This window comes from Balaenoptera acutorostrata, chromosome 12 (assembly GCF_949987535.1).
Source record: "Balaenoptera acutorostrata chromosome 12, mBalAcu1.1, whole genome shotgun sequence".
Lineage (NCBI taxonomy): Eukaryota > Metazoa > Chordata > Mammalia > Artiodactyla > Balaenopteridae > Balaenoptera > Balaenoptera acutorostrata.
Genome location: NC_080075.1, coordinates 299,065 through 324,656, shown reverse-complemented (window position 1 = coordinate 324,656; position 25,592 = coordinate 299,065).

Genomic DNA, 25,592 nt, shown 5'->3' with positions numbered 1-25,592 from the left:
GTGCTGCTACTAGCCTTATGACGTTGATTTCATGGCTGAGTGATATTCCATTGTACATGAGGACCACAACTTCTGTATCCACTTTTCTCTTTCCTAGGATATTTAAGGTGTAATGAAGTGGGGGTTCTTGTCAACAGAGCAGCCCTAAACTTTGGGGTGCCTGTGTCTTGCTGATTTTTAGTTTCCCCAATTTATACACCCATGAGTGGAAGGGCCCTATGCTCTCCAAGCTGTGTTTTTTAGATGTTTCAGGACACACCGTACACTTCTCCAGAGTGGCTGTTGGCAATTTACATCCCGCCCATCAGCGTAGCAAGGCTCCCATTTCACCATGGCCGGTCCTGCATTTCTGGTTTGGACACTTTTTTCAGCATGGCCCTTTTGACCGATTGGAAGCGAGACTTCTTTGTAGCGCCGGTTTGCCTTTCCAGGTTGCTTGGTTGGCCAAAAAGGGCGTAGGCGTTTTTTCCTGAATATATTCAGGAAAAAACGCCTACGCCCTTTTTGGCCAAGGGCATCATTGTCCACGTTTTGCCGCTTTTCATGTGCTTTAAAGGCGATTCGAATCTACCTCCTGAAATCTGTTTCCTGCAATTCTGCCTTGCTTTCAAATCCTCTTCGTTGCCTTCCCTCAATATATTTGTGGACGAGAGTTATCATTTATAACTCTGCAGGTTTGAGAATTGCAGTGCCCCTGAGCTCCATTTTTCAACTCGCTTTTTTGGGAGCTGGCCGCAAAAGCGCAGGATTGCCTCAGGCCCTATTCTGGTTCCAGGGGGCAGGCTGAGCCTGTGGTTAATTCTTCTTCCTGATGGGAAAATAGAGTGACCTGTGCCTGTCCCAACACCTAGAGCTAGTCTCTCATTGGTTCCTCCTCTTCCCGTTCATCCTCAGGACAAATTGCAACCTGTACGGAACAGGAGGTTAAAGGTGCTGATTCTCCAAGGAGGGAGATTGCTAGTAAAGCGGCTGGAATGGCGAACCTGAGCACAAGGAGATGAGAAATGAGGTGCGTTTTAGAAACCTTTCCCGATCACACGGTGTACCATCTTCTGGGTTTCTCATGCATGTTTTCGATGTAGGAAGATGCCCTTGAACCTGGAGATTTGGGACCCATGGGATGGGTACCACGCAGTATTACTTTCAAGGGTCTGCGTTTGCTCACCCAACGTCACCAAACCTCTCAGCCCCAAGAGTGTCCACCCTTATGTCTCATCCAGCTGTGGGTCTAGATATGGTCAATCCAGGTTGCATCACAGCCCCTGAACGAATTTTGTAAGAATTTCTCTCTATTTCACTGTCTTTGTTTCATGGGTTTCAAAAAGTAATTTATGTTTACAATGGGGTTTAGCTGCTTTTCACTGCTGTGTTTATGCCGCTTTACACCCCCTTGACTCCCTTACAGAGAGATATCAATACATAGGTTTTAAGATTCTTACTAGTTAGCTATATTCTTGTGCGGTGAATAGGGGGTGTTGAGGCCAGTTCACTGAGCAAGGAGTAGGTCTTGTCTACTACATATTGGGTTTATGGAACGGTATCTGAGCTCATTTGAAACCCTTGTTTTATGCATCACCCCACCTCACCTTTCCCGTTCAGCAGCCATAGTGTGTTTTCTAAACGTGTGACTCTGTTCTGTTTTGTAATTCAGTTCAAGTGTAGCGGTTTTTACATTCCCTCTATAAGTGATAGCTTATGATAAGTGTCTTTCTGTGTGACTTATTTCACTTAGAATCGTCGTACGTAAATCCACTCATCGTGCTGCTACTAGCCTTATGACGTTGATTTCATGGCTGAGTGATATTCCATTGTACATGAGGACCACAACTTCTGTATCCACTTTTCTCTTTCCTAGGATATTTAAGGTGTAATGAAGTGGGGGTTCTTGTCAACAGAGCAGCCCTAAACTTTGGGGTGCCTGTGTCTTGCTGATTTTTAGTTTCCCCAATTTATACGCCCATGAGTGGAAGTGCCCTATGCTCTCCAAGCTGTGTTTTTTAGATGTTTCAGGACACACCGTACACTTCTCCAGAGTGGCTGTTGGCAATTTACATCCCGCCCATCAGCGTAGCAAGGCTCCCATTTCTCCATGGCCGGTCCTGCATTTCTGGTTTGGACACTTTTTTCAGCATGGCCCTTTTGACCGATTGGAAGCGAGACTTCTTTGTAGCGCCGGTTTGCCTTTCCAGGTTGCTTGGTTGGCCAAAAAGGCCGTAGGCGTTTTTTCCTGAATATATTCAGGAAAAAACGCCTACGCCCTTTTTGGCCAAGGGCATCATTGTCCACGTTTTGCCGCTTTTCATGTGCTTTAAAGGCGATTCGAATCTACCTCCTGAAATCTGTTTCCTGCAATTCTGCCTTGCTTTCAAATCCTCTTCGTTGCCTTCCCTCAATATATTTGTGGACGAGAGTTATCATTTATAACTCTGCACGTTTGAGAATTGCAGTGCCCCTGAGCTCCATTTTTCAACTCGCTTTTTTGGGAGCTGGCCGCAAAAGCGCAGGATTGCCTCAGGCCCTATTCTGGTTCCAGGGGGCAGGCTGAGCCTGTGGTTAATTCTTCTTCCTGATGGGAAAATAGAGTGACCTGTGCCTGTCCCAACACCTAGAGCTAGTCTCTCATTGGTTCCTCCTCTTCCCGTTCATCCTCAGGACAAATTGCAACCTGTACGGAACAGGAGGTTAAAGGTGCTGATTCTCCAAGGAGGGAGATTGCTAGTAAAGCGGCTGGAATGGCGAACCTGAGCACAAGGAGATGAGAAATGAGGTGCGTTTTAGAAACCTTTCCCGATCACACGGTGTACCATCTTCTGGGTTTCTCATGCATGTTTTCGATGTAGGAAGATGCCCTTGAACCTGGAGATTTGGGACCCATGGGATGGGTACCACGCAGTATTACTTTCAAGGGTCTGCGTTTGCTCACCCAACGTCACCAAACCTCTCAGCCCCAAGAGTGTCCACCCTTATGTCTCATCCAGCTGTGGGTCTAGATATGGTCAATCCAGGTTGCATCACAGCCCCTGAACGAATTTTGTAAGAATTTCTCTCTATTTCACTGTCTTTGTTTCATGGGTTTCAAAAAGTAATTTATGTTTACAATGGGGTTTAGCTGCTTTTCACTGCTGTGTTTATGCCGCTTTACACCCCCTTGACTCCCTTACAGAGAGATATCAATACATAGGTTTTAAGATTCTTACTAGTTAGCTATATTCTTGTGCGGTGAATAGGGGGTGTTGAGGCCAGTTCACTGAGCAAGGAGTAGGTCTTGTCTACTACATATTGGGTTTATGGAACGGTATCTGAGCTCATTTGAAACCCTTGTTTTATGCATCACCCCACCTCACCTTTCCCGTTCAGCAGCCATAGTGTGTTTTCTAAACGTGTGACTCTGTTCTGTTTTGTAATTCAGTTCAAGTGTAGCGGTTTTTACATTCCCTCTATAAGTGATAGCTTATGATAAGTGTCTTTTTCTGTGTGACTTATTTCACTTAGAATCGTCGTACGTAAATCCACTCATCGTGCTGCTACTAGCCTTATGACGTTGATTTCATGGCTGAGTGATATTCCATTGTACATGAGGACCACAACTTCTGTATCCACTTTTCTCTTTCCTAGGATATTTAAGGTGTAATGAAGTGGGGGTTCTTGTCAACAGAGCAGCCCTAAACTTTGGGGTGCCTGTGTCTTGCTGATTTTTAGTTTCCCCAATTTATACGCCCATGAGTGGAAGTGCCCTATGCTCTCCAAGCTGTGTTTTTTAGATGTTTCAGGACACACCGTACACTTCTCCAGAGTGGCTGTTGGCAATTTACATCCCGCCCATCAGCGTAGCAAGGCTCCCATTTCTCCATGGCCGGTCCTGCATTTCTGGTTTGGACACTTTTTTCAGCATGGCCCTTTTGACCGATTGGAAGCGAGACTTCTTTGTAGCGCCGGTTTGCCTTTCCAGGTTGCTTGGTTGGCCAAAAAGGCCGTAGGCGTTTTTTCCTGAATATATTCAGGAAAAAACGCCTACGCCCTTTTTGGCCAAGGGCATCATTGTCCACGTTTTGCCGCTTTTCATGTGCTTTAAAGGCGATTCGAATCTACCTCCTGAAATCTGTTTCCTGCAATTCTGCCTTGCTTTCAAATCCTCTTCGTTGCCTTCCCTCAATATATTTGTGGACGAGAGTTATCATTTATAACTCTGCAGGTTTGAGAATTGCAGTGCCCCTGAGCTCCATTTTTCAACTCGCTTTTTTGGGAGCTGGCCGCAAAAGCGCAGGATTGCCTCAGGCCCTATTCTGGTTCCAGGGGGCAGGCTGAGCCTGTGGTTAATTCTTCTTCCTGATGGGAAAATAGAGTGACCTGTGCCTGTCCCAACACCTAGAGCTAGTCTCTCATTGGTTCCTCCTCTTCCCGTTCATCCTCAGGACAAATTGCAACCTGTACGGAACAGGAGGTTAAAGGTGCTGATTCTCCAAGGAGGGAGATTGCTAGTAAAGCGGCTGGAATGGCGAACCTGAGCACAAGGAGATGAGAAATGAGGTGCGTTTTAGAAACCTTTCCCGATCACACGGTGTACCATCTTCTGGGTTTCTCATGCATGTTTTCGATGTAGGAAGATGCCCTTGAACCTGGAGATTTGGGACCCATGGGATGGGTACCACGCAGTATTACTTTCAAGGGTCTGCGTTTGCTCACCCAACGTCACCAAACCTCTCAGCCCCAAGAGTGTCCACCCTTATGTCTCATCCAGCTGTGGGTCTAGATATGGTCAATCCAGGTTGCATCACAGCCCCTGAACGAATTTTGTAAGAATTTCTCTCTATTTCACTGTCTTTGTTTCATGGGTTTCAAAAAGTAATTTATGTTTACAATGGGGTTTAGCTGCTTTTCACTGCTGTGTTTATGCCGCTTTACACCCCCTTGACTCCCTTACAGAGAGATATCAATACATAGGTTTTAAGATTCTTACTAGTTAGCTATATTCTTGTGCGGTGAATAGGGGGTGTTGAGGCCAGTTCACTGAGCAAGGAGTAGGTCTTGTCTACTACATATTGGGTTTATGGAACGGTATCTGAGCTCATTTGAAACCCTTGTTTTATGCATCACCCCACCTCACCTTTCCCGTTCAGCAGCCATAGTGTGTTTTCTAAACGTGTGACTCTGTTCTGTTTTGTAATTCAGTTCAAGTGTAGCGGTTTTTACATTCCCTCTATAAGTGATAGCTTATGATAAGTGTCTTTCTGTGTGACTTATTTCACTTAGAATCGTCGTACGTAAATCCACTCATCGTGCTGCTACTAGCCTTATGACGTTGATTTCATGGCTGAGTGATATTCCATTGTACATGAGGACCACAACTTCTGTATCCACTTTTCTCTTTCCTAGGATATTTAAGGTGTAATGAAGTGGGGGTTCTTGTCAACAGAGCAGCCCTAAACTTTGGGGTGCCTGTGTCTTGCTGATTTTTAGTTTCCCCAATTTATACGCCCATGAGTGGAAGTGCCCTATGCTCTCCAAGCTGTGTTTTTTAGATGTTTCAGGACACACCGTACACTTCTCCAGAGTGGCTGTTGGCAATTTACATCCCGCCCATCAGCGTAGCAAGGCTCCCATTTCTCCATGGCCGGTCCTGCATTTCTGGTTTGGACACTTTTTTCAGCATGGCCCTTTTGACCGATTGGAAGCGAGACTTCTTTGTAGCGCCGGTTTGCCTTTCCAGGTTGCTTGGTTGGCCAAAAAGGCCGTAGGCGTTTTTTCCTGAATATATTCAGGAAAAAACGCCTACGCCCTTTTTGGCCAAGGGCATCATTGTCCACGTTTTGCCGCTTTTCATGTGCTTTAAAGGCGATTCGAATCTACCTCCTGAAATCTGTTTCCTGCAATTCTGCCTTGCTTTCAAATCCTCTTCGTTGCCTTCCCTCAATATATTTGTGGACGAGAGTTATCATTTATAACTCTGCAGGTTTGAGAATTGCAGTGCCCCTGAGCTCCATTTTTCAACTCGCTTTTTTGGGAGCTGGCCGCAAAAGCGCAGGATTGCCTCAGGCCCTATTCTGGTTCCAGGGGGCAGGCTGAGCCTGTGGTTAATTCTTCTTCCTGATGGGAAAATAGAGTGACCTGTGCCTGTCCCAACACCTAGAGCTAGTCTCTCATTGGTTCCTCCTCTTCCCGTTCATCCTCAGGACAAATTGCAACCTGTACGGAACAGGAGGTTAAAGGTGCTGATTCTCCAAGGAGGGAGATTGCTAGTAAAGCGGCTGGAATGGCGAACCTGAGCACAAGGAGATGAGAAATGAGGTGCGTTTTAGAAACCTTTCCCGATCACACGGTGTACCATCTTCTGGGTTTCTCATGCATGTTTTCGATGTAGGAAGATGCCCTTGAACCTGGAGATTTGGGACCCATGGGATGGGTACCACGCAGTATTACTTTCAAGGGTCTGCGTTTGCTCACCCAACGTCACCAAACCTCTCAGCCCCAAGAGTGTCCACCCTTATGTCTCATCCAGCTGTGGGTCTAGATATGGTCAATCCAGGTTGCATCACAGCCCCTGAACGAATTTTGTAAGAATTTCTCTCTATTTCACTGTCTTTGTTTCATGGGTTTCAAAAAGTAATTTATGTTTACAATGGGGTTTAGCTGCTTTTCACTGCTGTGTTTATGCCGCTTTACACCCCCTTGACTCCCTTACAGAGAGATATCAATACATAGGTTTTAAGATTCTTACTAGTTAGCTATATTCTTGTGCGGTGAATAGGGGGTGTTGAGGCCAGTTCACTGAGCAAGGAGTAGGTCTTGTCTACTACATATTGGGTTTATGGAACGGTATCTGAGCTCATTTGAAACCCTTGTTTTATGCATCACCCCACCTCACCTTTCCCGTTCAGCAGCCATAGTGTGTTTTCTAAACGTGTGACTCTGTTCTGTTTTGTAATTCAGTTCAAGTGTAGCGGTTTTTACATTCCCTCTATAAGTGATAGCTTATGATAAGTGTCTTTTTCTGTGTGACTTATTTCACTTAGAATCGTCGTACGTAAATCCACTCATCGTGCTGCTACTAGCCTTATGACGTTGATTTCATGGCTGAGTGATATTCCATTGTACATGAGGACCACAACTTCTGTATCCACTTTTCTCTTTCCTAGGATATTTAAGGTGTAATGAAGTGGGGGTTCTTGTCAACAGAGCAGCCCTAAACTTTGGGGTGCCTGTGTCTTGCTGATTTTTAGTTTCCCCAATTTATACACCCATGAGTGGAAGGGCCCTATGCTCTCCAAGCTGTGTTTTTTAGATGTTTCAGGACACACCGTACACTTCTCCAGAGTGGCTGTTGGCAATTTACATCCCGCCCATCAGCGTAGCAAGGCTCCCATTTCACCATGGCCGGTCCTGCATTTCTGGTTTGGACACTTTTTTCAGCATGGCCCTTTTGACCGATTGGAAGCGAGACTTCTTTGTAGCGCCGGTTTGCCTTTCCAGGTTGCTTGGTTGGCCAAAAAGGGCGTAGGCGTTTTTTCCTGAATATATTCAGGAAAAAACGCCTACGCCCTTTTTGGCCAAGGGCATCATTGTCCACGTTTTGCCGCTTTTCATGTGCTTTAAAGGCGATTCGAATCTACCTCCTGAAATCTGTTTCCTGCAATTCTGCCTTGCTTTCAAATCCTCTTCGTTGCCTTCCCTCAATATATTTGTGGACGAGAGTTATCATTTATAACTCTGCAGGTTTGAGAATTGCAGTGCCCCTGAGCTCCATTTTTCAACTCGCTTTTTTGGGAGCTGGCCGCAAAAGCGCAGGATTGCCTCAGGCCCTATTCTGGTTCCAGGGGGCAGGCTGAGCCTGTGGTTAATTCTTCTTCCTGATGGGAAAATAGAGTGACCTGTGCCTGTCCCAACACCTAGAGCTAGTCTCTCATTGGTTCCTCCTCTTCCCGTTCATCCTCAGGACAAATTGCAACCTGTACGGAACAGGAGGTTAAAGGTGCTGATTCTCCAAGGAGGGAGATTGCTAGTAAAGCGGCTGGAATGGCGAACCTGAGCACAAGGAGATGAGAAATGAGGTGCGTTTTAGAAACCTTTCCCGATCACACGGTGTACCATCTTCTGGGTTTCTCATGCATGTTTTCGATGTAGGAAGATGCCCTTGAACCTGGAGATTTGGGACCCATGGGATGGGTACCACGCAGTATTACTTTCAAGGGTCTGCGTTTGCTCACCCAACGTCACCAAACCTCTCAGCCCCAAGAGTGTCCACCCTTATGTCTCATCCAGCTGTGGGTCTAGATATGGTCAATCCAGGTTGCATCACAGCCCCTGAACGAATTTTGTAAGAATTTCTCTCTATTTCACTGTCTTTGTTTCATGGGTTTCAAAAAGTAATTTATGTTTACAATGGGGTTTAGCTGCTTTTCACTGCTGTGTTTATGCCGCTTTACACCCCCTTGACTCCCTTACAGAGAGATATCAATACATAGGTTTTAAGATTCTTACTAGTTAGCTATATTCTTGTGCGGTGAATAGGGGGTGTTGAGGCCAGTTCACTGAGCAAGGAGTAGGTCTTGTCTACTACATATTGGGTTTATGGAACGGTATCTGAGCTCATTTGAAACCCTTGTTTTATGCATCACCCCACCTCACCTTTCCCGTTCAGCAGCCATAGTGTGTTTTCTAAACGTGTGACTCTGTTCTGTTTTGTAATTCAGTTCAAGTGTAGCGGTTTTTACATTCCCTCTATAAGTGATAGCTTATGATAAGTGTCTTTCTGTGTGACTTATTTCACTTAGAATCGTCGTACGTAAATCCACTCATCGTGCTGCTACTAGCCTTATGACGTTGATTTCATGGCTGAGTGATATTCCATTGTACATGAGGACCACAACTTCTGTATCCACTTTTCTCTTTCCTAGGATATTTAAGGTGTAATGAAGTGGGGGTTCTTGTCAACAGAGCAGCCCTAAACTTTGGGGTGCCTGTGTCTTGCTGATTTTTAGTTTCCCCAATTTATACGCCCATGAGTGGAAGTGCCCTATGCTCTCCAAGCTGTGTTTTTTAGATGTTTCAGGACACACCGTACACTTCTCCAGAGTGGCTGTTGGCAATTTACATCCCGCCCATCAGCGTAGCAAGGCTCCCATTTCTCCATGGCCGGTCCTGCATTTCTGGTTTGGACACTTTTTTCAGCATGGCCCTTTTGACCGATTGGAAGCGAGACTTCTTTGTAGCGCCGGTTTGCCTTTCCAGGTTGCTTGGTTGGCCAAAAAGGCCGTAGGCGTTTTTTCCTGAATATATTCAGGAAAAAACGCCTACGCCCTTTTTGGCCAAGGGCATCATTGTCCACGTTTTGCCGCTTTTCATGTGCTTTAAAGGCGATTCGAATCTACCTCCTGAAATCTGTTTCCTGCAATTCTGCCTTGCTTTCAAATCCTCTTCGTTGCCTTCCCTCAATATATTTGTGGACGAGAGTTATCATTTATAACTCTGCAGGTTTGAGAATTGCAGTGCCCCTGAGCTCCATTTTTCAACTCGCTTTTTTGGGAGCTGGCCGCAAAAGCGCAGGATTGCCTCAGGCCCTATTCTGGTTCCAGGGGGCAGGCTGAGCCTGTGGTTAATTCTTCTTCCTGATGGGAAAATAGAGTGACCTGTGCCTGTCCCAACACCTAGAGCTAGTCTCTCATTGGTTCCTCCTCTTCCCGTTCATCCTCAGGACAAATTGCAACCTGTACGGAACAGGAGGTTAAAGGTGCTGATTCTCCAAGGAGGGAGATTGCTAGTAAAGCGGCTGGAATGGCGAACCTGAGCACAAGGAGATGAGAAATGAGGTGCGTTTTAGAAACCTTTCCCGATCACACGGTGTACCATCTTCTGGGTTTCTCATGCATGTTTTCGATGTAGGAAGATGCCCTTGAACCTGGAGATTTGGGACCCATGGGATGGGTACCACGCAGTATTACTTTCAAGGGTCTGCGTTTGCTCACCCAACGTCACCAAACCTCTCAGCCCCAAGAGTGTCCACCCTTATGTCTCATCCAGCTGTGGGTCTAGATATGGTCAATCCAGGTTGCATCACAGCCCCTGAACGAATTTTGTAAGAATTTCTCTCTATTTCACTGTCTTTGTTTCATGGGTTTCAAAAAGTAATTTATGTTTACAATGGGGTTTAGCTGCTTTTCACTGCTGTGTTTATGCCGCTTTACACCCCCTTGACTCCCTTACAGAGAGATATCAATACATAGGTTTTAAGATTCTTACTAGTTAGCTATATTCTTGTGCGGTGAATAGGGGGTGTTGAGGCCAGTTCACTGAGCAAGGAGTAGGTCTTGTCTACTACATATTGGGTTTATGGAACGGTATCTGAGCTCATTTGAAACCCTTGTTTTATGCATCACCCCACCTCACCTTTCCCGTTCAGCAGCCATAGTGTGTTTTCTAAACGTGTGACTCTGTTCTGTTTTGTAATTCAGTTCAAGTGTAGCGGTTTTTACATTCCCTCTATAAGTGATAGCTTATGATAAGTGTCTTTTTCTGTGTGACTTATTTCACTTAGAATCGTCGTACGTAAATCCACTCATCGTGCTGCTACTAGCCTTATGACGTTGATTTCATGGCTGAGTGATATTCCATTGTACATGAGGACCACAACTTCTGTATCCACTTTTCTCTTTCCTAGGATATTTAAGGTGTAATGAAGTGGGGGTTCTTGTCAACAGAGCAGCCCTAAACTTTGGGGTGCCTGTGTCTTGCTGATTTTTAGTTTCCCCAATTTATACACCCATGAGTGGAAGGGCCCTATGCTCTCCAAGCTGTGTTTTTTAGATGTTTCAGGACACACCGTACACTTCTCCAGAGTGGCTGTTGGCAATTTACATCCCGCCCATCAGCGTAGCAAGGCTCCCATTTCACCATGGCCGGTCCTGCATTTCTGGTTTGGACACTTTTTTCAGCATGGCCCTTTTGACCGATTGGAAGCGAGACTTCTTTGTAGCGCCGGTTTGCCTTTCCAGGTTGCTTGGTTGGCCAAAAAGGGCGTAGGCGTTTTTTCCTGAATATATTCAGGAAAAAACGCCTACGCCCTTTTTGGCCAAGGGCATCATTGTCCACGTTTTGCCGCTTTTCATGTGCTTTAAAGGCGATTCGAATCTACCTCCTGAAATCTGTTTCCTGCAATTCTGCCTTGCTTTCAAATCCTCTTCGTTGCCTTCCCTCAATATATTTGTGGACGAGAGTTATCATTTATAACTCTGCAGGTTTGAGAATTGCAGTGCCCCTGAGCTCCATTTTTCAACTCGCTTTTTTGGGAGCTGGCCGCAAAAGCGCAGGATTGCCTCAGGCCCTATTCTGGTTCCAGGGGGCAGGCTGAGCCTGTGGTTAATTCTTCTTCCTGATGGGAAAATAGAGTGACCTGTGCCTGTCCCAACACCTAGAGCTAGTCTCTCATTGGTTCCCCCTCTTCCCGTTCATCCTCAGGACAAATTGCAACCTGTACGGAACAGGAGGTTAAAGGTGCTGATTCTCCAAGGAGGGAGATTGCTAGTAAAGCGGCTGGAATGGCGAACCTGAGCACAAGGAGATGAGAAATGAGGTGCGTTTTAGAAACCTTTCCCGATCACACGGTGTACCATCTTCTGGGTTTCTCATGCATGTTTTCGATGTAGGAAGATGCCCTTGAACCTGGAGATTTGGGACCCATGGGATGGGTACCACGCAGTATTACTTTCAAGGGTCTGCGTTTGCTCACCCAACGTCACCAAACCTCTCAGCCCCAAGAGTGTCCACCCTTATGTCTCATCCAGCTGTGGGTCTAGATATGGTCAATCCAGGTTGCATCACAGCCCCTGAACGAATTTTGTAAGAATTTCTCTCTATTTCACTGTCTTTGTTTCATGGGTTTTAAAAAGTAATTTATGTTTACAATGGGGTTTAGCTGCTTTTCACGGCTGTGTTTATGCCGCTTTACACCCCCTTGACTCCCTTACAGAGAGATATCAATACATAGGTTTTAAGATTCTTACTAGTTAGCTATATTCTTGTGCGGTGAATAGGGGGTGTTGAGTCCAGTTCACTGAGCAAGGAGTAGGTCTTGTCTACTACATATTGGGTTTATGGAACGGTATCTGAGCTCATTTGAAACCCTTGTTTTATGCATCACCCCACCTCACCTTTCCCGTTCAGCAGCCATAGTGTGTTTTCTAAACGTGTGACTCTGTTCTGTTTTGTAATTCAGTTCAAGTGTAGCGGTTTTTACATTCCCTCTATAAGTGATAGCTTATGATAAGTGTCTTTTTCTGTGTGACTTATTTCACTTAGAATCGTCGTACGTAAATCCACTCATCGTGCTGCTACTAGCCTTATGACGTTGATTTCATGGCTGAGTGATATTCCATTGTACATGAGGACCACAACTTCTGTATCCACTTTTCTCTTTCCTAGGATATTTAAGGTGTAATGAAGTGGGGGTTCTTGTCAACAGAGCAGCCCTAAACTTTGGGGTGCCTGTGTCTTGCTGATTTTTAGTTTCCCCAATTTATACGCCCATGAGTGGAAGTGCCCTATGCTCTCCAAGCTGTGTTTTTTAGATGTTTCAGGACACACCGTACACTTCTCCAGAGTGGCTGTTGGCAATTTACATCCCGCCCATCAGCGTAGCAAGGCTCCCATTTCTCCATGGCCGGTCCTGCATTTCTGGTTTGGACACTTTTTTCAGCATGGCCCTTTTGACCGATTGGAAGCGAGACTTCTTTGTAGCGCTGGTTTGCCTTTCCAGGTTGCTTGGTTGGCCAAAAAGGCCGTAGGCGTTTTTTCCTGAATATATTCAGGAAAAAACGCCTACGCCCTTTTTGGCCAAGGGCATCATTGTCCACGTTTTGCCGCTTTTCATGTGCTTTAAAGGCGATTCGAATCTACCTCCTGAAATCTGTTTCCTGCAATTCTGCCTTGCTTTCAAATCCTCTTCGTTGCCTTCCCTCAATATATTTGTGGACGAGAGTTATCATTTATAACTCTGCAGGTTTGAGAATTGCAGTGCCCCTGAGCTCCATTTTTCAACTCGCTTTTTTGGGAGCTGGCCGCAAAAGCGCAGGATTGCCTCAGGCCCTATTCTGGTTCCAGGGGGCAGGCTGAGCCTGTGGTTAATTCTTCTTCCTGATGGGAAAATAGAGTGACCTGTGCCTGTCCCAACACCTAGAGCTAGTCTCTCATTGGTTCCTCCTCTTCCCGTTCATCCTCAGGACAAATTGCAACCTGTACGGAACAGGAGGTTAAAGGTGCTGATTCTCCAAGGAGGGAGATTGCTAGTAAAGCGGCTGGAATGGCGAACCTGGCACAAGGAGATGAGAAATGAGGTGCGTTTTAGAAACCTTTCCCGATCACACGGTGTACCATCTTCTGGGTTTCTCATGCATGTTTTCGATGTAGGAAGATGCCCTTGAACCTGGAGATTTGGGACCCATGGGATGGGTACCACGCAGTATTACTTTCAAGGGTCTGCGTTTGCTCACCCAACGTCACCAAACCTCTCAGCCCCAAGAGTGTCCACCCTTATGTCTCATCCAGCTGTGGGTCTAGATATGGTCAATCCAGGTTGCATCACAGCCCCTGAACGAATTTTGTAAGAATTTCTCTCTATTTCACTGTCTTTGTTTCATGGGTTTCAAAAAGTAATTTATGTTTACAATGGGGTTTAGCTGCTTTTCACTGCTGTGTTTATGCCGCTTTACACCCCCTTGACTCCCTTACAGAGAGATATCAATACATAGGTTTTAAGATTCTTACTAGTTAGCTATATTCTTGTGCGGTGAATAGGGGGTGTTGAGGCCAGTTCACTGAGCAAGGAGTAGGTCTTGTCTACTACATATTGGGTTTATGGAACGGTATCTGAGCTCATTTGAAACCCTTGTTTTATGCATCACCCCACCTCACCTTTCCCGTTCAGCAGCCATAGTGTGTTTTCTAAACGTGTGACTCTGTTCTGTTTTGTAATTCAGTTCAAGTGTAGCGGTTTTTACATTCCCTCTATAAGTGATAGCTTATGATAAGTGTCTTTTTCTGTGTGACTTATTTCACTTAGAATCGTCGTACGTAAATCCACTCATCGTGCTGCTACTAGCCTTATGACGTTGATTTCATGGCTGAATGATATTCCATTGTACATGAGGACCACAACTTCTTTATCCACTTTTCTCTTTCCTAGGATATTTAAGGTGTAATGAAGTGGGGGTTCTTGTCAACAGAGCAGCCCTAAACTTTGGGGTGCCTGTGTCTTGCTGATTTTTAGTTTCCCCAATTTATACGCCCATGAGTGGAAGTGCCCTATGCCCTCCAAGCTGTGTTTTTTAGATGTTTCAGGACACACCGTACACTTCTCCAGAGTGGCTGTTGGCAATTTACATCCCGCCCATCAGCGTAGCAAGGCTCCCATTTCACCATGGCCGGTCCTGCATTTCTGGTTTGGACACTTTTTTCAGCATGGCCCTTTTGACCGATTGGAAGCGAGACTTCTTTGTAGCGCCGGTTTGCCTTTCCAGGTTGCTTGGTTGGCCAAAAAGGCCGTAGGCGTTTTTTCCTGAATATATTCAGGAAAAAACGCCTACGCCCTTTTTGGCCAAGGGCATCATTGTCCACGTTTTGCCGCTTTTCATGTGCTTTAAAGGCGATTCGAATCTACCTCCTGAAATCTGTTTCCTGCAATTCTGCCTTGCTTTCAAATCCTCTTCGTTGCCTTCCCTCAATATATTTGTGGACGAGAGTTATCATTTATAACTCTGCAGGTTTGAGAATTGCAGTGCCCCTGAGCTCCATTTTTCAACTCGCTTTTTTGGGAGCTGGCCGCAAAAGCGCAGGATTGCCTCAGGCCCTATTCTGGTTCCAGGGGGCAGGCTGAGCCTGTGGTTAATTCTTCTTCCTGATGGGAAAATAGAGTGACCTGTGCCTTTCCCAACACCTAGAGCTAATCTCTCATTGGTTCCCCCTCTTCCCATTCATCTTTAGGACGAATTTCAAAGTGTACGGAACAGGAGGTTAAAGGTGCTGATTCTCCAAGTAGGGAGATTGCTAGTAAAGCGGCTGGAATGGCGAACCCGAGCACAAGGAGATGAGAAATGAGGTGCGTTTTAGAATCCTTTCCCGATCACACGGTGTACCATCTTCTGGGTTTCTCATGCATGTTTTCATTGTAGGAAGATTTCCTTGAACTTGGAGATTTGGGACCCATGGAATGGGTACCACACCGTATTACTTTAAAGTTTCTGCACTTGCTCACCCAACGTCACCAAACCTCTCAGCCCCAGGAATGTCCACCCTTATGTCTCATCCAGCTGTGGGTCTAAATATGTTCAAGGTAGGTTGCATCACATCCCTTGAACGAATTTTGTAACATTTTCTTTCTGTGTCTTTTTTTGGTGTTTTTAAAATTTATTTTTATCATTTGGTAAAGGTGATTTTCAATGCTCTCTTTCTTGCTCCTGCACATCCACTTGTTTCACTTACAGAGAGACATCCGTAAATTCTTTTAGGATTCTTACCTGTCGTATATATTCTTTTCTGGTGACTAGAGTGTGCTGAGTCCACTTCTTGAGCTATAGAGTAGATTTTGTCGATTACCTATTTGGTGTTTGGAACGGTATCTGTGTTAATTTCAACCCTCTCATTTATATCTCACCCCACCCCACCTTTCCACTTTATCAGCCATAAGTGCGTTTTGTAAATGTGTGACCCTGTTCCTGTTTTGTCATTTAGTTCATGTGTAACCATTTTTATATTCCACCTATAAATAGTATCTTGTGCCAAGTGTGTTTTTGTGTCTGACTTTTGTCACTTAGAATGATCTTATCTAAGTCCACTCGAGTTGCTGCAACTGGCCTTATTTCATTGGTTTCATGGCTGAGTACTATTCCATTGTTGATAAGTACCATATCGTTTTTATCCATTTTTTCCTTCCAAGGACATTTATATTGTTTCCAAGTCGAGGATCCTGCAAAAGTGCTGCAGTAATAGTTGAAGTTCCTGTGTCCTATCGATTTATGGTTATCCCGAAATATATCCCCAGGAGTGGTAGTGCCGTATGGTCTGTAACTCTATTGTTTTTTAATTAAGTAAGTAATTAATTTTGCCTGTGTTGGGTCTTCATTATTTCCTGTGGGGTTTCTCTAGTTGCAGGAAGTTGGGGCTACTCTTCGTTGAAGTGTGCGAGCTTCTCATTGCCGTGGCTTCTCTTCTTGCGGAGCACTGGCTTTAGGCACCAGGCTTCAGTAGTTGTGGCTCACGGGCTCTAGAGCACAGGCTCAGTAGTTGTCGTGCATTGGCTTAGTTGCTCCGTAGCATGTGTTATCTTTCTGGACTAGGGCTCGACCCCGTGTCCTCTGCCTTGGCAGTTGGATTCTTAACATCTGCACTACCAGGAAGTCCCTGTAGCTCTATTTTTTAGAATTTTTAGGAAACATCATACCCTTCTCCAGCGTGGCTGTTAGCAATTGACATTCCCACCATCAGCGTAGCAGGGTTCCATTTTCTCCACATCCTCTCCTCCATTTGTTGTTTTTACACTTCGTGAGGTTGGCCATTCTGACTGGGGCAAAGTGCTACATCTTTGTCGTGTTGATTTGTGTTTCCTGCATATTTGCTTGGCCACAAATGTCGTATGGGTTTCAACATGTACACCCTTTTTGGCCAACTGAATCACAGGCAATATTGAGCAGCTTTCATGTGCTTTAACGGCAAGTCCAATCTACCTCTTGTAATCCGGTTCCTGCAATTCTGCCTTGTTTTCAAGTTCTTTTCAGTTACTTACCCCAAGACATTTTTCTACGGTAGTTGTCACTTACAAGTTTCCAGGCGTTGTGGATTGCAGTGCCCCTGAGCAAGTGTCTTCAACTTCTTTCTGGAACCGGCCACAAAGTGGCAGGATTGCTTCAAACCCCATTCTGGTTACAGGGGCAGCCTGAGCCTTTGGGAAATTCCTCTTCCTGATTGGAAATTAGAGTGTCATGTGCTGTCCAAATATATAGAGCTTATTTCTCATTCCTTCCCCTCTTTTCCCTTTCATCCTCCCGACGAATTCCAAGCCTTGCACGACCAGCTGTTGAGTGTGCTGACTTCCCCAGGTGGGGAGACTCTAAGGAAAGAGGCTGGAGCAGGGAACCCTCCCACAGGACATGTGGAGATAAGGTGACTTTTCCAAACTCTTCCCGCCCTTATGACCCCCCATCCTCTGGGGTTCTGTCCGGACATCGCGGGGTTTCCAGCAGTGTGGTGCTCTGGCGCCGCCCTGCAGGGAGCAGGCCTGCTACCCGTGCCTACAGCGCCGCCTGCTGGTCTCTTCATCCTCCCATCAGGCACAGTCTTCACCTTCCCCGCTGCCTCGGATCCTCTGTCTCCTCACTGTCCTGTGATCAGCCCCTCCTCCCCACTGCCATCACCCCCTGCTCCACACCCCTCCTCCAGCCTCAGGGATGACCCAGGACTGGGCTCCCCGCCTGCCCACCCTTGGTCGGTGGCCTCAGTCCACCTGTGCAGGCAGGTGAGGATCCCCTCCAGATGCTCCCAGCGATTCACCCCTACATCCTCCCCGGGGTCAGCCCACGTCCTGTCGGGATGTTCCACCCTCACCAAGCCCCCGACTACATGCCAAGGGCAGGCATCAGGCCTGCTGCGTGCACTGCTGTGCGTCCTGCTGTATACACAGGCATGACCTTGCCCCAGGGTGCAGGAAAGGCAGCTCTACCTCGGGACGTGGGGAGACGACTGACCACAGGGCGGACGTCAGCTCTCGGCTCACCAGGCAAGGGCAGCCGTGTTCTCGCTCCTCGGACCCTTTCTCACCCAGCCTGACCATGACCAGGCTTTGTTCCCACCCACGTTGTCCCTCCATTGGCCTCGTTCTTGGGAGCAGAGCAGGACAGTGTGGTCTGTGGTTACAGGCTGAGACACACAGACACTTGCTGACCCACATGCACCCATGCTGACCACACGGAAAGGACACTGTACCAGGGCCTGTGTGGTGTGGGTTCACCTGCCCACAGAGAGGCCAGGCCTCTGCTCCTGGCTCTAGGAGGTCACCTTGAGTCTTTTGGGAGTGTTCATGCTCCGTGGGCCTCGCTCCAGGCTGGTCTGTGCTGATGGCATGATACACGGTGGGGCTTCCTGAGTCGCCCCCGGGGGCTGGAGGCCAAGGTCAGGCACATGGTGGTCCCCACATTGACGTGACAGACCCCAATAAACCCTGCACTTCAGGAGTCAGGTGGGCTTCCCTGGGCTGCCACAGCCGAGGAAGCTGGACCCTGCTCATCCCCCCATCCTTGCTGATTTTAACTTGCATCCTTCAGCATAATAAACCCTGAGTATAACATCTTCAGGGAATTCTGGGAGCCTCCAAGAAAAAAGGAGCCGGGGAAGGGGTCTCTGGGTCCCCGACTCTGCAGGTGGGGTCAGAAGTCGGTGGGGAGGATCTTGGGGCCCTGGAATCTGAAGGGCCCCTCTACCAGGGGAGGGTAGGAGACCCCGGGTGGAAGTTAAGCTGAGTCCAAGGCCCTCCTGGGTAGGAGGCATCCTAGCCCCGGGGATCCTGAAGAGGCCAGCTCCCTCCTCCCCTCAGCCCCCAGGCCTGGTCCCTGCTCTTGAGAAATTCCCTAGGGTGGGGTCCTGGTGCTGGAGGTGCCCCGATGCTGTGGCCTCCTGAGCCTCCAGGGAGGATAACGGGAGTGGGGGAAGACTTGTTCACAGAAAGGGAGCTTCTGCCGGAACAAAGCCTGGGTCTGCTGCTCCCGACCCCAGGTGCACTGGGGCAGGAATGTGAGAGCGAGGCTCCTTCCCCTCCCGAGACACCCAGGACACATGGGCGCTGGGCGCTGGACTCCCACACAATATTAAAATCTCCCACGCAGGCCTGTTGGGTGAGAGACACCACTTAAAGACTATTAACGGGGCCAGTGGGGCCCAGGGGGCGAGGCTCATGTGGGGAGAGTTGGAAAATCACCCAAGGATGTGCTGTCCCTGCAGGGACCCCCCCCAGGTGAGCCCAGGTGTGGAGGTGGACCCCTCAAGTCAGAGCCCACATCCTGGGTCTTTGGGGGACAAATAGCCAAGCACCCCCAGTCCTTGACTTCACCTGCTGCAGTTAGGGCCTGCCCTGTCTTCTTCATGGTCGAATTCTCACCCCTCCCAGAAGCCCCCTTGGGGGTTAATGTGATGGGGGTGTCCATGGCAGGACCGGAGGGTCTGTGGTGGGCTGGAGGCCACGTGGCAGGCAGGAGGGCTCCCACCCATTTCTGCCGGTCCACCCCTCATGGTCATAGGCCCGCACAGAGTCCACCAGGCTGTGGATGTGGTAGAATGTGCCGGGGACCGGTCCAGCCCATGCAGGTGTCTGACCACCGAGCGGTCAGTGTGGAGTGTTCACAGGGAGCCCTGGCCGTGCTCGCACTCTCCCGGGAAGGACACGTCAGTGTGGTCCCTTTAATGACCGGGAGGTCAGCCGCAGCGCCCCCCACCCAACCTCACTGTTACCACAAGAAACAAGAGGCAACTCCGTGCAGATAGACAGAACATCACCAGCCTGATGCTGTCCTGAGGAAGGTCGGCTGGCATCTGGGACCTGGGTGCTATAGTGGGTTGAATGGGGGGGTCCCCCAGAAGTTATGTCCACGTCATGCCCCCCAGAATCTGAGAATGGAACCTCATTTGGAAGTAGGGTCTTTGCAGGTGTAATTAGTTACGGATCTGAAGATGAGGTCATCTTGGATCAGGGTGGCCCTAAATCAGGGACAGTGTCCTTCTAAGAGACAAGCGGAGAGACACAGACACACAGGAGACACCATGTGAAGACGGAGGTAGAGATGGGAGGGATGCGGCCACAAGCCCAGGGACACCTGGAGCCCCCAGAAGCTGGAAGAGGCAGGCAGGACCCTCCCCTGGAGCCTCCGGAGGGAGCGTGGCCCTGGGACACCTTGACCTCAGACGTCTGGTCTCCAGGACTGAGAGAGGACAGGTTTCTGTTGCTCTGAGCCTCCGTTTGCGGTCGTTTGTCACAGCTGCCCCGGGAAGCTAATGCAGCTGGTGAGCAGCTCCCTGCCCTGATCTAAACCCTCCCTCCTTCCTTTAGGGGCAGCCCCCTGCGCCCGTGCTGTTTGCACAAACCATGTGGCTCATGCTGAACCCCGGCTCCCCTTCTGGGCACTGGCATTTTGGAGGGTGAGGGCAGACAACACCACGTGAGCAGCCCCCAGCCGGGTGCCAAGCGTCTAATGAGCCTCCCTGGGGGGACGGGGGTGGGGGTAACTGTCATGGTTCTGCCCTTCATCGCTGGGGGAGGAGACACCCTAGAGACCCTCGAGGGAAGGAGGGGGCATGAAGGGTCATGAGGTGACCGGAGCAGGGGCCCTCCCTCCCGTGCATCCCTACTGCGTGCTGTGACCCATCTCAGATGTGAGCACACAAGCCACAAGCATGTGCTGGGTCCTGTGAGCCTCCCAGCCAGTCCCTGAAGGTGAGGGCGGCCCTGCAGACCCCAGCCCTTTCCTCCACGTCTAGTAGGTGGAAGACCCACTTCTCCTTGCCATTCCAGAAGCGGTTCTGGGGCTGTCCTTGGAGGGCTTCTGGGGTTATGCGGGCTGAGCCCCTGTTGCTAAGTCGCCACTTCCCCACAAGAACGTCCAGAGCAAGCTGTTTGCCCTGTTGCCTGAATACCCCCCCACCAGTTTTCTCAGGAAAGAATCAGAGGGTTCTGTAGCAGCGTCTGCAGGCAGCTCTGCATCTGGGCCCACGTTCACATCTTCTGTGTAAACACCGAGAACATTCCCTGACACGTGCCCCAGCTGACCACCTCCGCATGCCGACCACAGGCTCCAGTGCGGGCGTCAGAATGACCACCCGTCTCAGCCTCCTCCTCTTGTTGTCAGAGCTGCTCCAGGCCCTGCTCAGAACCAGTGGACCCACTTTTCACAGGGCTGTCCTCCACCCCCCAACTTCAGCAGGAGTTCACCTAAGTATTTAAGTTAAGGGGTCCAGAGATAAGAAAGGAAACTACAAACAAACAAACAGATGGAATCAGCTGGGACCAAGATGGCAACGAATGTGACCTCCAACAGACCCTGAGTCTCCTCACAGGTTGAATTGACTATATCAGCATATTAAGTGACACACCTACCGGTGGCCACGACTGGACATGAAGGACCAAAAACGGATGAAAGGAGGTGGTACCCCACCCCCTTGGGAAAAGCCCTGCCCCTTCCCCGGAAGGCCTCTTCGTCCCAGTCATTAGCCTCACTCCTCCTCCCTTTGTCTTTACTCTTTAAAATTAAACCACTCTCTCCAGGAGGCCGAGAGGTCGATCTGTGAACTTCGTTCCCGCTTCTCCATTCTTTGGCCACTGAACAGAGCCTGTGCTGTGTTGGTCTCAGCTTTGGTTTTGTTATTTGCCTACTTGAACCCACATGGGAAAAGGAGACCTTCCCCGCTGAGGCAGAGCGCCTCGCCAGGCTAGGGCCCGAGCAGGGTCCATGTGGCTTCACTTGGTAACAGTCTGTAAGGGGACGGTGGTCTCTGCTTGGGGCTGGGGGGAGAGAACACCTAGAGCCACAGCACCTGCTCCGTGGACGGCACGGCCCCTCGTGGGCCTGGACCGTGTGCTCTCGTCCCCCCACGCCTGACACCCCCTGACAGTCATGACGCGGTGACACTGGCTGCTGGGCCTCCAGTCAGGAGGGACCAGAGGCAGCACCTGGGGCCAGATCAGACGTGCCTTTTCACGGGCAGGGGACATAGGAGATATTAGGACTTTGTGTCTGGAAAACAAACCAAGCGGCTAGAAGGTGATCTGAGCTGTGGACGTGAAACCCACGTGTGAGGTGAGAGCTCCCACTGGACACTGGCTTGGAAGCTTCTGCACAGGGGAAGACCACACCAGTGCTTCCCGCCCGACCCCTCCAGGCCTCCCTGGTGGGCACAGCTGGACCTGCGCTCATCAGGCTCCCCGACCCCGAGCCTGAAGGTTTGATGCTGGCAGGGCCTGGGGATGCGAGTGGTCACCCCACCAACGCTGCTCGCCTCCTTCTCCCCAGTGACCAGGGGAGGGAAGCCCCGTGGAGTCTGAGGCCTGGCACAGGCAAAGCTCGCACACCCCCTCCTCGGGACCCCCGGCCCCGCCCTGCTTCCTCAGCCCACCGTCTGCCCCTCCCGGTGCCCGCGTCCCACCGCCCCACATTCCTGGTGTGGACGTCCACGTACACAAGCTGCTCCGTGTCCTCTTCCCACATGGGACACCCCCATCCCTGCTTCTCCCTAATGATGGCCTGGACCTCGAATGTTCTGGGCAGGAAGAGGGCCGAGGAGGAGGACGGCCTCTCCCGTCTGCCTCCTGGGGGCCCAGACACAGGGCTCGGGGGCTGCTGGTCCTTGAGGTTTGGATGTTTCCAGGTGTGGGATGAAACTGCCACTGCCCACTGGAGCTGCTCCTTCCGAGATTCAGGAAACTAGGGGACCCACCGAACGGAGCCCATCCCCAGGCTCTGCTGCAAGTCTGCTCGGATTTGCTCTCCTGATCCTGAAAACAGACCTGCGGGAAACAGGACCTACGATTCCCATACTGATGGTGTTCCGTAGAATTTCCACTAGACCCCTTTCTACCCTGTTCTGAGCAAATTACTAGTCAGTCCACGCTACCATCACCCCACGAGCAGACCAGGAAGCTGAGGCTCCGAGAGGCCAAGTAATCCAGCCGGAAGCACAGGTGTGGGACCACGGAGTGGGGTCTGCACCCGCCGCCCGCCCAGGGGGACTGCCCACTCCCCACAGCTTCCACACCTGTTCCCTTCGCCCCCCTCCCGGGACCAGCTCACAGAGCCTCCTCTTGGGGGGATTCACTTACCTTCTTCTAACAGGATCTGTCACACTATCCTGTTCTGGGATCATCCGGAAGGCTTGTCACTCTGACGCAGGTTCAGCCTCACGTCACCACGGCAGCTTTCCTGGACCACACTCACCACCTGCACGTCCACTCCCAGCTCAGACCCAGAAAAGCCCCCTCGGCCCCGAGCCCCATGGCTCTGCCTGGGCTCCCACCCCCTCCTGCCTGGTCCGTCCCTCTCATGTCCCCTGCAGCATCACCAGGAGCTCCCACCTGCCCCAGGCAGGCTATCTGCTCTGTCCTGGGGAGACCTCCATGGTGTCAGGTGGAAGACACAGGAGGTACACGTGGGGCCTCCCTCATGCAGCACAGTGGCCAGCACCCACCTACTGACCTCATCACTCTGGATGGACAGAGGTTCATGGGGCCTGCAGCATCTCCTGGTTCTCATTTCATCCCAGCACCGCCCACAGGGAAGTTGCTAAGCAACTCTGTGCCGGCTGCACAGAGAGGACGCTCATACACACGCCCCCTCCCAGCACCCGGGGCTCTCGTGGTCAGACCCCGCCCAGGATACGGAGCTCACCTGGGCAGGTACCCAGCAGCCCACGGGGCTCTCGTGGTCAGGCCCCTCCCAGGATATGGAGCTCACCTGAGCAGGTACCCAGCAGCCCACGGGGCTCTCATGGTCAGGCCCCTCCCAGGATATGGAGCTCACCTGGGCAGGTACCCAGCAGCCCACGGGGCTCTCGTGGGCAGGCCCCTCCCAGGATATGGAGCTCACCTGAGCAGGTACCCAGCAGCCCACGGGGCTCTCGTGGTCAGGCCCCTCCCAGGATATGGAGCTCACCTGGGCAGGTACCCAGCAGCCCACGGGGCTCTCGTGGGCAGGCCCCTCCCAGGATATGGAGCTCACCTGAGCAGGTACCCAGCAGCCCACGGGGCTCTCGTGGTCAGGCCCCTCCCAGGATATGGAGCTCACCTGGGCAGGTACCCAGCAGCCCACGAGACTCTCGTGGTCAGGCCCCTCCCTGGATATGGAGCTCCCCTGGACAGGTACCCCGGCAGGGCTGGGCACACGGGAACCGTGCACATAGCCCTCATTGCAGAGCACCCCCAGCACACCTGTCGCTCAGAGCTGACACAGAGAACCTCAGAGCAGGGCTTGAACTAACAAACAGCAGCTCCGACAGGTCTGTGACCCTGGGCTTCACTCTGTGCCGCCTCCCTCCGCCTGGTCTTCCGGGGGCTTCCACTGCAGCCGGGGCACCAGGCCTCTGTCTCCACCCACCACCCCTCCTCTCCCTGACTCCTGGGTTCCTCTCATTAGGAGAGGGTCTTCTTGAAGTTGTCTCCCACTCATGGACCAGATAAAATGATTAGAAAACAAGCCAGGGCTGCCGCCCCTTGTCTATCCTGACTCTCGGGACCCTACATCTGTTCCTTGGATCTGGCCGGTGCAGCAAGACCCATTTTCTGCAACTCTGAGCCTCTGAGGGGCGAGGATTGGCTGACCTGGGCAGCCTGACCCGGCCGGCCAGCCCTCCCCAGGTGTGCCTGGGTTGAGGTCAATATAAAAACCCCTCCAGGCAGCAAAAGCCCCTGCAGCTGTGCCTGACGCCATATTCTCTGTCCCGTCAGCAGTCTCGGGGCTGGGCTGGTGGGAGGGAGTAGGGCCCACGCTTCTATGGGTGGCCCAGTGTGAGTGGGGCTCTGCTGGACTTTCTGTAGGAGTTGCCGGGCTGCCACCTGCTAAAGAAGAGGATGTGTCACCCATACCTGCTGCTGGAATTTCTACCCTGGCAGAGGTGAGGAAGGAAAAAAGCGGTGGGGGCCGGGACAGAAGGGGCACCTCAGGCAGGGAAATGGAACGCTTCCAGAAGAGCGCCCGGGGCCAGGACCATCCTGGCTGGCCTGCAGGCACCAAGTCGGCCTGCGTGTTGTCACTGGTGTGATTCCAAGCCCCTTCATCTAGGCTTTCAAGTCCTTGCACACATTCAGGTGTTTTACCTGGAAAGGGTGGGAAAAGTTCAGCAGCAGCTGGCCTGGGGCTCAGCTCACGTTTACGCAGAGATGCCTCCTCATGGTCCCCCAGCTTTGCAATGAGGACGCTCCTTGTGTGGGGGCTGCTGGCTGCATGGGAGACGATTCCCCAGCTGTGACCAACTTCAGAATTGTTTACCACTGGAGCAAGTGTCCTGATAGGGTTTTCATCGGTGTAACTAGTGGGTTCTTAATTAGCAATGTGAACGGTGATATCAGAGGTCCTGAATCAGGATGGAAATACTTATTTTACGCATGTACAGGCATAAAAACCTGGGGAGGCCATGTGCAGCCGGCACCCTTAGGGATGGGCTTCCAACTGACCCCTCAACGTTCTGGTGTCCAGCCACTGCTTTAGGATTTCTGGGTCCCAATGCTGACTCTCAGGGCTCTGCGATCCAGCCTTTGTTGGCCTTTAATGAGACCCGCACTTCCAGGATCCTACAGAGCAGGGTCTGTGTGACTGTTCTGTGGCTTCTGTAACAAATGACCACAAACTGGGTGGTTTAAAACAACAGGAATTCATCCTCCCCCAGTCCTGGAGACCAGACATCTGAGATCAGGGTGTTGCAGGACGGAAGTCTCTCCAAAGGCTCCAGGATAGGGTTCTTCCTGCCTTTTCCAGCTTCTGGGGGCTCCAGGTGTCCCCAGGCTCGTGGCTGCATCCCTCCCATCTCTGCCTCTGTCTTCACGTGGCTTCTCCTCTGTGTCTGTGCCTCTCCTCTTTTGTCTC